The following is an 11,534-nucleotide window of genomic DNA, read 5'->3' as shown; positions in this document are numbered from 1 at the left end:
GAAGAGTTCCGGGAATCGCCTGCAAATACCAGCAAAGGAGGAGGAAAATCGTTAGTAACTGGCTAGGGGATCTTTAGCGCAGCTACTCCGACGATCAAGTCAAAAATGAAGGGAGCAAAGTAGTGGCGTAAATGGAAGAAGGTATGAGACTATGCACACGTGTACTTGTATCAACGAAGAAGGACCCCTTTGATAATGTCTCTTACATTCCCCACAGTTAATTAGACATTATCTCACTATTAGGCAACCTATCCCATCGTCATGCTTCCATTGTATCCAATAGTCACATCATAAGTATGAGGAGGGTGCATTATGTATCTATACACAGATATAAACTTTTGACTCTCTGACAAACTCATATGCTGTCTTAATGGTGACATAGATTCATGAGTTGGGAGGCCTATTAGGTTGCTAGTTAGAAGATGAGCCTAGCATAAGTAGTCCACTTTCTTAGGAGGCCAAATGGGCTATGATATTATTTAACGAGGGAGTGGAGCTTTAGAGGCAACTAGCAAACTACAACGCTGATCCCTGAGAGCTTTTCCAATCAGTCTTAGACGATCGATAGAGAATGGGGAGCAAAATGTTAACAAAAACAATCCATTTCCAGAGATTTTCAGGGACTTAGTTGAATTTAAATTACACAAAATAAATTCAACTTATCTGTTGAAATGACTTGAGCTGATAATCTCAGGCTGCTAGTAGGGGCTAGTGTTTGCCGAGTGCTAAACGCAGTCTTCATAGTGGTCAGCCGAGCTTAATAGGCTAAGGTCGATCAAAAGTAGAGGCTTAGGTCGACTGAGTGAAGTAGTCAACCGAGTGAAGAGGCTGATCGAGCAAAGCTTAAGGGCGACCGAGCGATGCTTAAGGCCAACCGAGTTAAGAGGCCGATCGAGCGAAGTTTACGACTGATCGAGCGAAGCTTAAGACCGACCGAGTGAAGAGTCCAACTGAGCGAAGCTTAAGGCCGATCGAGTGAATCAAAGGCTTCTGCCAAGCAAGTTGCTGCCGAATAGCAGAGCGAAGCCTAGAAAGCGATTGGACGAGTGAACTGAGCAAACCGAGGCCTGCGACGAATGCAATGTCCTTGAAACATATTCGCCCCACCTCTGGCTGTGCTTCGAGGATTTCTCAGGTTGTTTGTTCCCAAGATACAACGGCAAACCATGATTCTCCTCAAGCACTGAGGATCACGGTGAACTAAGAGGTACCCGAACTATCATAGGCACTATGTTGAGCAAAAGTTGATCAATTAATGATCAATTACTTGCCGAGCAGTAAAACACCAGCGTCTCACTCGGTTGTTTTGGTTTTGTATTAATTTTTCTTTAATGCATCAATTACACAAGCAGCAAAAAGATTTACTTGGCAAAATGTTGGTTGTTTCGCTTGGGCAAATTTTGCCCCGATTGGTCTGGCATTCGGCGTGCGCAAGTCATGTCCACACACGAGTCAACATGGTTCAATACAATCTGGGCCCTAGATTTGCACCCTCCATAAACACCCACACGTGAGAGAGAGCCTCTCCCCATGCATTTGTTCACATCCTTAATGCATATGAATCAATATAAACCAACTAACATGCCATAAAACTCCCAATGTGAGACTAAAGTCCCATTCACAATGGAGCCTCTTTCCTCTTCCACCTCTTCTCCATTTACATCACTTATATCCAACAATCTCCCATATGAATAGAGATAAGGTATGTGATAGCATTCAGCAGTTGAGTCAAGTATATGATAGGTAGGTTTTACCCTTTGAACCTTTCCTTGTGAAGATCTGGTTGTTTACTAGCTGATAGTAGACGCAATATCCTTAAACTATATTGTCATTTGTGTAAGCAGTGACAAATCTCACCAAGACTTTCCCTGATACAACTCAGTTATCATGAGTGTGCTCATTCTTGGCCATAAACATGCATGGTTCTGTAAGAACCTCTAAGAATTGTGCCTCGAATTCTCTTCGAAGCGGCCCCACTTCTTTCTCACATAAGTGATCCCTTAAGAGTATTCCATATTACTCTTCTTGGATCATTAAAATTCGTGTGCTTAACCTCCATCCTTCAGGGATTCATTGGGTCATTTCCCCACAGTGTGTCTAGTCAGTGCAAATTAATTGTCCCTTTGAACCTAGTTCTTGGGATCTCTAGTCAGCATAGGTTGGGTGTCCTCTACACTGATCGCTGACAACGACATCAAGCACATTCCTCATGATGAGCTTGTAACTAACTCTCGATTTAACCCTTTAGTCAGTGGATCTGCTAGGTTATCCTTTGACCTCACATAGTCAACAACGTTAACTCCCGTTGAGAGTAGTTGTCGAATGATATTATGTCTACGACGTATATGTCTAAACTTACCATTATACAGATGACTCTGAGTCTGACCAATTGCTGATTGACTATCCCAATGTATGCAAATTATCGATACAGGTTTCAGCCATTGTGGAATATCTTCTAAGAATTGTCCTAGCCATTCAACCTCTTCACCACATTTGTCAAAAGCTACAAACTTAGATTCCATTGTGGATCTAGTTATTACCATTTGTTTAAAAGATTTCCAGGATATGGCTGCACCTCCAAGAGTGAATACATAGCCACTCATAGACTTAGAGTCTTTTATATCAGATATCTAACTCGCATCGTTGTATCCTTCAATCATAGTAGGATATCTCCTATAGTGCAATCCATATTCATGAGTATATCTCAAGTACCTCAGTACTCTTGTTATCCCTTTCCAATGCTCAACACTGGGATTATTCGTGTATCTACTCAGTTTACATACTACGTAGGCCAAGTCTGGTCGTGTACAACTCATCAAGTACATCAGACTTCCAATCACTTGAGAGTACTCTATCTGAGAGATGCTTTCACCTTGATTTTTCGATAGATGTTGACTCGTATCTATCGACGTTCATACCAACGCAATATCACCCTTGGTGAATTTTTCAAGAATCTTGTCCACTTAATGTGACTGACTAAGAACAAATCCTTCTATTGTTCTAAGAATTTTTATTCCTAGAATTACATCAGCTAGACCCATATCTTTCATGTCAAATCTTGAGTTCAACATATCTTTAGTGGATTTGATTATCTTATCATTACTCCCAATGATAAGTATGCCATCTATATATAGACACAAGATGACATAGTCATTCTCTGTGATTTTCATGTAGACACATTTATCACATTCATTAATCTTGAATCCACATTCTTTCATAGCATTATCAAATTTCTCATGCCACTACTTTGATACTTGTTTCAAACCATATAATGACTTCACCAATCTACATACCTTATTTTTCTATCTTGGCACAGAAAACCTCTCAGGTTGCTCTATGTAGATTTCCTCTTCTAAATCCCCATTTAGAAAGGCAGTCTTTACATCCATCTGATGTATTTTGAGATTCTATAGAGTGGAAATATCTAACAATACTCTAATGGAAGTTATCCTCAACACCGGAGAATACGTATCAAAGTAATCAAGGCTTTCTCGTTGTCTGTATCCTTTGATTATCAATTTGGCCTTATACTTATCAATTGTTCCATCTGACTTCATTTTCTTCGAAGATCCACTTGTAACCTAGTCGTTTACTTTCAGGAGGAAGATCCACAAGTTCCCAAGTATGATTTTATAAGATAGAGTCTATCTCAGATGCAATTGCCTCTCTCCAGTGAGGTTCGTCAGAAGAGCCTACAACTTCTGAGTAACTTCGGGTCTCACTTTCCAACATGAAAGTGATAAAATTTGATTCATAGAATTTTTCTACGCGAGCTCTTTTGCTCCGTCTAAGCTCAACCTCCACTAGTTCCTCATCATCATCTTCACCTTGTATTTCATATGTTCGCTTTGAGGAGCTAGCATCCCCTTGAGTCTTATAGGGAAACACATGCTCGAAGAACGAGGCATTTCTCGATTCTATTATCGAGTTCTTGTGTATCTTAGGTATTTGTGATTCATACACAACAAACCAATAAGCATTGCTGTTCTGTGCATATCTAATAAAATAAATAGAAAATTTTAAAAATTCATGTTCAAATTTTACTACTTCAATTTTTTTTAAAATTATCAAGAGCTCATAAGGGTCTTATCAGAAAAGTAATAATAAAATATATACCAATAAAATTTTTGATTAATTCAGTAGGTAGGAACTTATATTGGGTTCTAAAGTCATTCTTAGATTAAATTTTCATGCATGTTTTAATTTTTATTTTCTTAAATTTTTTGTTACATGATTAAAATTGTCTAATTTTCAAATAAATTTTAGTTGAATTAATTTCTTTAAGAAAAATGGAAAACAAAAATATAAATTTGAAAACCTACATAAAGGAATTTCAATTTCAAATACACAAGTGAGTATAAGATTTTTCAAAATAAGTATAAAAACTTGCAGGTTATAGGGAGGAGTTAAGTTGTTTAAAATACTTTTACATAATTTTGAAAAAGTTTTCAAAATTTATAACATGTTTTGAAAGTTAACTTTTGCAACATAATATCAACATTTTTTAAAACTAACTAACTTTTCAAAATATTTGAAGAGTTGGTTGCAAGGTACGTTTCAAAATAATTTTCAAACTAAACTTTTTCAATTAAGCAAAAAAAAAATTCTAAGGGTTCAAAGGATTTTCAAAATATTCTTTAACCAAGAGTTTTTAACTTAAAAATATTTTCAAAATACTTTAAACTAGAGATTGTTAGTTAGAAATATTTTCAAAATACTTTAAACCAGAGTTTTTAAGTTAGAAATATTTTCAAATTTTTTAGCAAGAATATTCTAAGTTATTTTGAGTAAAAAATTTTAAGTAAAGATTTTCAAAATAATTTTCAAAACAGTTTTCAAACACAGTTCTCAAATTCAAAAATAGAATTTTAGGAAGTTTAAAAATATATTTTTGAAATTATGCTTTAAATATCCTCCCCTTGAACCTGATATTATTTAAGAAAAATATTCATCTAGAAATTATCAGTGCATCAACACAAGCCTGGGTGGAAAATACCAAAATTACAGTGATGACAAACTTGGGATCGACTACCTATGTATCTCACACCGTTCTAAGTTTTTAAATACACAATCAAGGTAGACATATTATTTTTGTGAGATGAACGATTCCTAGATCTATAGGAAAATGGTTTTTATAGATTTGATCTAGACTAAGGCTAAAATTAATTTTGAAATTATAAGAAAATGGGAATTTTTTAGAAAATATAAAATATTTCCCTAGAATTTACAAACCATTTGAAAAATTATTTTAAAAATAGCAGTCCTAGTCTAAAAAAAAATCCCAAATTAATCAAATAAAAGTTGCAAAGAGTAGCCAATTGTATGGATCAAGTCAATAAGATATACAATATATAACAACCAATATCAGTAGGTGGAGGTGGGGGCTGCTCATACACTCATAAAGCTCGAAGGATCATCTGTATTTGTATGTCTAGTTGTTGAAATCCAGTGGTCATCTGCCCTCGGAGAGAGGTGAAACCCTCCGAGACTGATTGTTAGATCTGCATGGAAGACTCCTCATGTTGAGCAAGTTGGTCCTCAACGGAAAGTGAAGTTGAGGGCTGGGTTGGAGAAGGTCCAAAGAGCTCCTTAGCTGTAAATGTCGGCAACTCCTCTGCCTTAGCCGAAATGATGGGTGGAAAATCATCCTCAGCCTCAGCTTGAACGTCTGGTTGTGGGCCCACTCTCCAAACTAGTTCCCCCTGAGCAGTGATGTCTATATGCACTAATGTAAACTAACGCTGTCCAATCTTGTCATACGGACTAAGGGAAGTAGACGTACCCTAGATTATATCTACCCTTATAGTCGAAAAATATGTATGTCAAAATGTAACAATAGGGCATATAAACCTCCCTCCTAGTGACAAGACTGGATGCATGGATGCCATTCTGAAACATGTGTTATGCAATGTCTAGATGTTGGCATAGTGCATATAGGAAGGAGTGGGATGGTCGCATCATCGTAACATCATGAGATGTGATCGACAAAATATAGGTGGTCAAGACTCAATACAAGACATAGTCCTAAACCCTAAGAGAGAGTGACCTAAAGTTAGTCACAGTAGGTAGTCTCTCCTCCCCAAAAAAGTACATGTAGATAGTATCCAATATAATGTGTGAGTAGGGTTTGCCAAATGACAAATCCCTATTAGGGTAACACAAAAAAGGACAAGCATATCTTCTAAGTCCTAAGCTATCATATAATAGAGTGGGTGAGAAACAAAAGTCCTTCCCACCAACTCTATTGGAGTATATCAAGTCATCAACTTTAACTAGATTGTTATAAAACTATGGACACAAGTCTAGGTTTACTGAATGACTATAATAAACTAGCCTATCTAACTGGTAATAATCATTGACCTCTATAATAGGGGCACAATATCGAGTGAAAAATGACCTACTCAAAAACCTAAATTTAAGTGCACTATATGTATACTATAGAAAATCTAGCCTAAGACGCTCATTGGGAAATCTAACATCAGTAGATGAGGTGTTGCTCAAGCTAGGAGTAACATTCTGTCATTTTCTAAAGTAGCACAGTAGCGTATACATCCAAAAATTAGCAAAACAACCATAGAAATAGCCAAAACTAACTAGATAGATTGAGTTAGAGTATACCGAGGAGGCATTGTTGAGGTTTGGAAGTAGAAAATTGGAGAAAAGGGTTGAACTTGTTGCTAGTAGGCTCCTTGAAAGGGAGAAACACGTAAACAGAGAAAGCCTTTGTTCGCTGTGAAAAACAAGGTTGAAGGCGCCTTCAACCGGATGGAAGGCGCCTTCCATGTGTTATGGAGGGTGCCTTCAACTGACTGAAGGCACCTTTAGTCCGTTAGGGCGAGATTTTTCCCACCCTTCTGAGGGCGCCTCTGATTGTATCGGAGGTGCCTTTGGTGGTGGTAATAGTTTTTTTTCCTAAGAGTTTCAATTTGAATTTGAATTTGAATTTAAATTTAAATTTAAGTTAATTTGAATTTAATTTAAATTTAATATGAATTTGAATTTGAATTTAAATTTAGATTTTAATCTCAATTTACTTTTACTTTTACTTTTACTTTTAATTTTAATTTAATTTGATTTTAATTTGAATTGAAATTGAATTTAATTTGGTTAGAACTTAATTTTAATTTGAATCCTTAATCATCTCACCCAATCTATATTTTCAATCAGGAAATCATATAATTTTTTGAGATGAGTTAAGTTGAATTTTAAAGTTAGGTTTAACTTGTGTTAGATTCAAGTTTAGCATTAGGTTCAACAAATAGACATTCTTTAGATAAACTTCTAAGTTATGGTGAGTCACCTAGACATCATTAGAGTAACCACGCATTTGAAATTTTCCAAATAGTCCTATCCACTGAACTTAATAAAAAAATCTGGTCTAATAGGTTAGGATTAGTAAGGGGTAGCTTCAGTTAGTTTCACTAAGCTAAATGTTCCAAGTCGAAGCCATATCTTCCTAGACATGCATAGATAGAGCTTCCCTAACCTACTATCATTCAAAACTTCACCAATTTCATTTATCAAGTTAAACTTTTATCTCTATTTAATTTAGTTGTAATTACCCACCCGGGTAATTTATTATTTTTGGAGGTGCCAACTAGTTTGGAACCTCCCTTTGAATTGTTGGACATTGGGTTTAGGTTTTATGTTTGTGTCGATTTGCTTTATAGTTATAGTAGACTTGGTTATATTTTGAGTTTACATTGATTTTATTCTTGTTTAGTTTAGGTTTAATTGATTTTAGGTTTGAATTTATTTTTGAGATTGAGAGTGGTTTATTTGGTTTATTTGCATTTATATAGTGAATTTTATCTTTTGGTACATAGTATTGATTGAGTTCTACTTACATGGTTAGGCATGCTTTCGGAACCCAAGCTTTAGTTAATTTTGAATTTTGAGTTAAAGTTAAAAATGATTTAATCATAGAGTTGGACTTGTATCTAAGTCCAATTTTATTGTATACAGCTCTTTGGGATCCAAGCATCATGTTTAGGTACTTGGTTCTCGAGGTAAACATTTCCAACTGCCTTTTAAGCTCTTTGACTTGACTTTTTAGGACAGAGCTTTCTTCCTCAAGTTTTCCAACTTGAGTTGAACCTTTGCCTTAAACTTGGCTAGTCACTGAGTTCATGTTTAGTTGTTCCTTAAGGATATTATTTTCCTTTAGGAACTATTTAGCTTATTTCTCAGTTTTAATTAATCGTTTATTTAGGCAAGAAATTACTTTAAATGAATTTACACTAATAAAGGAATTTCTCTTGGGTCAGTCTGACCCGGATGAAGATTTGTGGCTTGACTCGTATTCAGACTTGTCTTCTTCGTCTAAATCACCTCCGGTTACCATCAATGTTAGGTAGCTTGCTTGCTTCGGTTCGTCTTCTCACGATCCATCTGAAGACTCATCCCAGGCACTTTTAGAGCTTTCTTTTGCTTTGTCTTCTTAATTTGGTCTTTATTTAGGTATTTGTTTTTAAAGTGTCCCTTCTTGTTACAGCTGTAGCATATGACATTTGCCTTTGAGTTGTTGTATGCAGACTTAGACATCTCCTTCATGTTGCATTTGGTAAAGATTTTCTTGCGTCGAGTGAGCATCTTCCTTACCATGTTCACTAGTTGCTTTTCTTCGTCTGACTCTGATTCAGATTCAGTTTCAGCTTTAGGTTTAGTTCCCTATGATAAACCTGCAAGAAAAGCAATTCCTTTTTCAACTTTTGGGTCGTTAGTTTGTTCATGTAGATCTAATTCAAAAAATAATTCATCTTGTTTTAATTTAGAGAGATTTCTCGAAACCTTATAGGCATCTATAATCAATGCCCATAGTGCATTTTGGGGGAACAAGTTAAGAGCGTACCTTATTACGTCCCAATTTTTGATTTGGTGTCCGATTAGGTGAAAGCCATTGAGGATGTCCTTAATTCAAGCATGGAGCTAATTTGCGTTCTCACCATCCTGCATTTTAATATTAAATAATGAATTAAGAAGTAGGTAGTGTTTCGTTACCTTCGAATCTAGAGTTCCTTCGTGTAGCTCGATGAGCTTGTCCCATAGCTCCTTTGCATTCTTGTGCGGGCCAAATCGGTTGAGTTCTTCTTTTGTGAGTTCACACTGGATCGTGTTCAATTCTTTGGTGTGGATTTGGTCTTTATTTTTATCTTCTAGACTCCATCTTTCTAGATCGAGTGGTACTTTTATTGCTTCATCTGTAGGCGCCCGGTACCCTCGTCAGACGATGAACCATTGCTCGATGTCCATCTTCAAGTAAACTTCCATTCTCTTTTTCCAGTATAGAAAGTCATTTTTGTTGAAGAGAGGAGGATGAGCGATGTTGAATCCCTCAAGTTGGGCCATTTGATTGCTTAAAAAAGAAAGCTAGAAGGAAGTACCAAGACTTGATTTCGATTAGTAGTGTTTAAGAAATAAAATGTCAATGACTCGAGTGGTGTTGCACCGAATTTAAGTATGAACTGAACGAGAAATATTTTTTTTTGAAAGGGTAAGTTCTACCAATTCAAATAAGATACGGAAAACCAAAAAAAAATAGTTCATCTTGCTTGATTGGTGGTTGCACCAATTCCGAGTAGAAGTTTGCTCTGATACCGCTTATTAGATCAAGATGCACGTGAAAGGGGGGGGGGGGGTGAATCACATGATTTTTCAAAATCTTATCTTTTTTGTTTTAAAACAAGAGTATATAATGGACAAAGAAATAGAGAGAAACAAAAAAAAGACACGAACACAAGGATTTACTTAGTTTAGAGCCTTCAGCGACTCCTACTCTAAGACCCAGGTCCCATGGACCTATTGATTGGTAATTCACTAAAAGCATCTTCCAAAACTACCAGAAGAGAGGATCAAGTACAAAAGAATCAGAGAAGTGTAACAAACTACACTTTTCGTTTGCAGAAATTAAGAATAAAAATAATGTTATGTTACCAAATACTTTCATAGAAGGTCTACTTGAGCTCGGTGTTTGGACAACTTCTCAACGATAGTCGAGCTTAGTAGAGTCACAGTAGGGCAATAGCAAGAACCCAGAGCAGTCGAAAAGCCAAACCGAGCGTGTAGGAGCTCACATAGAAGTTGATTCTTGAAGCTTGGTACATGAATTGCCCATCGGGTTGACGACTAGTTCCACAGACCACCGGAGGTCCTTTCAGCGTGCTTTGTTCTCACTCGCACGCACCTTGGAAAACTTCCCAAGAGGTCACCCATCCTCAGATTTCTCCAAGCCAAGCACGCTTAACTTTGGAGTTCTTAAGTTTGGGTTTCCGAAAAGGAAGGTGCACCTTGGTGATATGGATAGTAGTACCATCTAACCTTTTAAGCCATACTTAACTAGAATCTCTGGACCGGGGTATTACAATCACCCCCACTTAAAGACACAACGTCCTCGTTGTGTAACCACGAATCACACCATAGACAAATCAAATCCCCGAATCTCCCTCGCTAGGTTGTGCCCTGGGTGCTCCTGCCACAGGCACACTCACGGTCGCAAGGTCGCTCTGATACCATCTGTAACGCCCAGGCACGGGCGAGCCCCACCTGGATCGAACCGAGAATGCCACTTGAATTGCCCATCGGGTTGACGACTAGTTCCACAGACCACCAGAGGTCCTTTCAGCGTGCTTTATTCTCACTCGCATGCACCCTAGAAAACTTCCCAAGAGATCACCCATCCTCAGATTTCTCGAAGCCAACCACGCTTAACTTTGGAGGTCTTAAGTTTGGGCTTCCGATGTAACGACCACCCTTCTTACTACTACTACTACTCTCTAAGAGTGACCGTTACTTAACTACTAACTCTACTTAACCGGTATAATTAAAAACCACGAGGAATCTCTACCGAAAAATTTCGACAGAGTCTCCCCTGTACCGATGACTAAATCATCAATACAAACAAACTACACTCAGCCACAGGCGGATGGAACATATATCTTCACAACCACGCAGTATAATATCACAAATAAAAGAAGGAAACTACCCTAATAATAGCAAACAACAATATCACTCCATCAATAGAACCCAACTACAAATGCGGAATAAACTTAATTACAATCTTGACTCATAATAGCATTTAAAGAAAACTAAAGAACTCTAAATAGAAAAGTCTTAACAATTCCTTAGCAAACTCTTGATCTCCCCATAGTCCAGCCATCACACACCTTCATCACCACCACCTTGTCGCCTTCCTTGCTAAATCTTTTCCTTTCCTTTATCTGCAGTAGGAGGAAGTGCAGTCTATAAGCATAAAGCTTAGTGAGCGCTATCTACTCACAAAAACTCGATATGCATGTATATAAATAAAAATATGCTAAAACTGAATGCTAACATGTAAAGCTACTCATGCTCATAAATAGCAAAGGAATCATACTATCTGAAATACTAAACATGTATAGCTAATCATGCTCATAATCCAATGAAGGAATCATACTAACTGAAATACTAACATGTATAGCTAATCATGCTCATAATCCAATAAAGGAATCATACTAACCGAAATACTAAACATGTATAGCTATTCATGCTCAAAATCC

Source organism: Zingiber officinale, chromosome 11B (assembly GCF_018446385.1).
Source record: "Zingiber officinale cultivar Zhangliang chromosome 11B, Zo_v1.1, whole genome shotgun sequence".
NCBI classification, from domain to species: Eukaryota; Viridiplantae; Streptophyta; class Magnoliopsida; order Zingiberales; family Zingiberaceae; genus Zingiber; species Zingiber officinale.
This window is presented reverse-complemented; position numbering follows the sequence as displayed.